Below are 3,702 nucleotides of genomic sequence, written 5' to 3'. Positions count from 1 at the left end.
TTTGATTGTAGATCGGTCTTGGCGGTTGATAATTATTCTGATAATTATTTCCAGGCCTTTGGTTTATGTATGAAACATTCTCTCTTTTTTCCATTGTTAGTTCAATACTGAGACAATCTTTTGTCAAATGTGGTCCTCCACACTGCTCACAACTAATTCGTATTGAGTGGATATCTTTAGTCATCTTTTCCATTCGTCTCTCGACAACATCTATCTTTGCGGAAATGGAATCTAAGTCATGGCTAGAATCGGCTCTAGCTGCTTTAGATGATCTAACGATATCTTTTTCTTGGTGCCACTCATGTGAGTGGGAAACAGTGTTATCAATAATTTTGTAAGCATCAGTTGCGGTTTTCTTCATAATGGAACCACCAGCTGCTATATCGATGTCTTTCCTTGTAGTGATGTCGCATCCTTGGTAGAATATTTGTACTATTTGACAAGTGTCTAAACCATGTTGCGGACATCCTCTCAATAACTCTCCAAATCTTGTCCATGCCTCATATAGAGTTTCATTTGGCTTTTATGTGAACATAACAATTTCTCCTTGAAGTCTCACGGCTTTAGATGCCGGAAAGAATTGTTTAAGAAATTTTTCAACTACAACGTCCCATGTATCAATCGCCCCTTCAGGTAACGATTCCAACCAATCTTTGGCTTCTCCCTTTAAAGTCCAGAGAAATAACATGAGATATATCTGTTCATCTTCAACTTCTCTTATTTTAAATAGAGTGCAGATTCTATTAAAGGTGCGAAGATGTTTATTTGGATATTCCTTCGGTGCACCACTAAATTGGCATTGATTAGTTACCATGTGTAGAATTTGTCCTTTGATTTCATAATCTGGCGCATTAATGTCTGGTTGAGTAATTGCGTGACCTTGGCAGTGCGTTTCGCTCTCATTCGGTCTTCCATACTTAGAGGTTCCAGATTTTCCATGAGTGAATTTGTTGAATCTGAATCAATAGAGGATTCTGATTTAATGGTTGGTTCCTTGACAATCTCTGTTTGAATGATTGGTGGTTCCGGAGGAAAGATTAATGGTTAAGGATCTCTAAATTGACCCTGAATATTTTCCGAATTCTCAATTGTGAGGTCGGGTTCAAAAAATGGATTATCGGAAATTTGAATTGGAGTACTTGGTTGACTGGATGACGATTCTAAAGAAAAATCAACGGCAACAATGTTTGCTAGATGTCTTGATCGAGTTACAGGTGGTGAACGTACAAAAGGTGGTGAACGTTTTGCTCGGTGCATTCACTGAATATCCTATTAGTTATAAAAATAAGAAAAATTATATAAGTTATCAAATTAATAGACTTTTCTGATTTTGCCCACGTTTCGAATAGCCAAAAGATGCAGCAGAGGGGCAGGATTCGTTTGGTCTCAATATAATTGATTACTGTTTGGCTCCAATAACCCGGTCCACGTACAAATCCAACTATTACTACGAACCAGAAAATTTTGATGTCGATCAATTTAACCGCTTAAAATAATTTTTCGTTGAAATTTAAAGAAAAAATCTAAGTCCTAAAAACTAGAGTGTCGAGAAATAAGAAAGAAAAAGAGCGCGTCGGAAAACGTCGAAAAATAAAAGGTTGAAAAATAATAGGCGTCGAAAAATAAAAATAAGAAAGTAGCGCGTCGAAACTTAAAAGGAACTAAAAACTAAGAATTAAAAGTTATGTCTAAAGGTATTAAAGCTTAAAGGAATTCTATATCCAAAACGACAATAACTTAAAAAGGTACTAAAATATAAAAACTGCGTCGCTAAATTCTAGAGCACTTAAATCTTAGTCTAAAGAAAAAGCACTTAAGGGATTTTACGGCAAAGCCTAAAAATCTAGAAATAAAAATAACTATGGCACAAACTATGACTTAAAACTAAATACGAACGAAAAATACAAATATTACGAATAAACGATTAAAAAGGTACGAAATTTTTAAAAATAAAACTTAAAGTTGTAAAAATACAATTTTTATAAAAATATTATTTTTATATTATTATTTTTATAAAAGTATTAATTTTATAAATAATAAAACTAATTTAAACTAAATATTACAAATTAAATAAAATTAAAACTAATTAATAAAATAACTAACCCTAATTAGGGTTTAATAATAATAATATTTATTAAATTAAACCCTAAATCGTAATTAATGCTATTTGAGGTTTGACCTGTCAGTAACCTCCGCGAGTGCGGATCCTAGTTGGCAAAAGGTACCGCGAGTGCGAATACCTCAGATACAGATCAGATGAGGTGCTCGTGCAGGTTCAGTGTTTTTATTTATTTTTTTTATTTTTTATTTTTCTGTTTTTAATATATATAAAATATAACTATAAATTATTACTTTTTTTTATAACTTTTTCAAAATAAAAAAAATAAACTTTTTAATTTAACTAAACTTAAAAATATATAGATATATTTTTTTTTTCTTGTATTTTTAATATTTAAAACGTATATTTTTACAGAAATAGATTACGACTTAATAAATTTTTTTTTTTATTTGGCGTTTACTTTTGCGTTGAACTTTTCCCGGCAGCGGCGCCAAAAATATTTGATGTGCGTAGAGGTGTATACGAAATAGTTATATTTTTACAACAAAATACTATTAAATACGATACAATTTTACACAAGTTATTTATTTATTTATAGAGTGGATATACCTAAACCTTGCTACAACACTTATAGCCAGTGTACCTAATCGTACAGTAGTGTAGTTTCTAGTAAGTCTGGTTCGTCCACGGGGAACTTTAGCCAAGTTTAACGCTATATATTTTTTTTAAACTATATTTGTAAAAATACAAAAATATATATAAGTAATATTATTATTATAAAAGGAGGTTTTATCGTTTAATGACCGGTTTGTCGATTTTAAGACTTTAGTCTCAGTTAAAACCTAATGTAAAATATTAAAAATAAATATAACTTAATTTAAAGAGTAAAGTAAATAACAATAATGAAATTGCGATAAATAAAAATGCGATAAAATAAAATTGCGATAATTAAAAAGAACGATAATTAAAAGTGCAATTAAATAAAATGACAATAAAAGTGCGATAATTAAAAGTGCAATTAAATATGAAATAAAAGAAATTATGCTTATTTAAACTTCCGTAATCATGATGTTTGACGTGTTGATTTTAGTTTATTCCCATGGGTTAATTGTCCTTTGTCCTGGATTATTTAATATGTCCGTCTGGTTTTTGTCCATAACAGTCCATCAGTCATAAATATAAAGTGCGAGTGTCCTCGTCAAATTATCCTTATATCTGAAGTTAAATATTCCAACTAATTGGGGACTTAAACTGTAACAAGGTTTTAATACTTTGTTAACAATTACACCAAGTGTCCTTGTATATAATTTCACCCCTGTTTTAATAATTCTAGTGACTATTAATCCATTCCCGTGTCCGGTTAAATAAACGATTATTCGTACATATAAATACCCCGCCCATCGTGTCCGATTGAGTGTATATGGTTATTTATAGGTATGTCTAATTGTAAATCTTTATATTAAAATTAACAAACTATCATTTAGTTAAATAAATATAAAGCCCATAGTCTAATTTCCACAAGTGTCGTTCTTTTGTCCAAACCCCAATTATGGTACAAAGCCCAATTACCCAATTTTAATATTTTTAGCCCAACATCATGATTACTTCGGCTTAAATAAGTATAATAATAACTTAGCTACGAG

The 3,702-nt window shown here is 30.6% G+C and overlaps 1 non-coding gene across 1 annotated transcript; it reads left to right on the top strand.

The window, feature by feature from the left end:
• The first annotated feature begins 449 nt into the window (after positions 1–449).
• On the top strand, positions 450–556 carry LOC139887345 (small nucleolar RNA R71). Its single transcript, XR_011773180.1, has one exon. It is a non-coding gene; the product is annotated as a small nucleolar RNA R71 (small nucleolar RNA).
• The last annotated feature ends 3,146 nt before the right edge of the window (positions 557–3,702 follow it).

Source organism: Rutidosis leptorrhynchoides, chromosome 1, assembly GCF_046630445.1.
Source record: "Rutidosis leptorrhynchoides isolate AG116_Rl617_1_P2 chromosome 1, CSIRO_AGI_Rlap_v1, whole genome shotgun sequence".
In the NCBI taxonomy this organism is placed as follows: domain Eukaryota; kingdom Viridiplantae; phylum Streptophyta; class Magnoliopsida; order Asterales; family Asteraceae; genus Rutidosis; species Rutidosis leptorrhynchoides.
The sequence above is the reverse complement of the archived record's forward strand: the minus strand, read 5'-3'. Positions and strand labels throughout refer to the sequence as shown.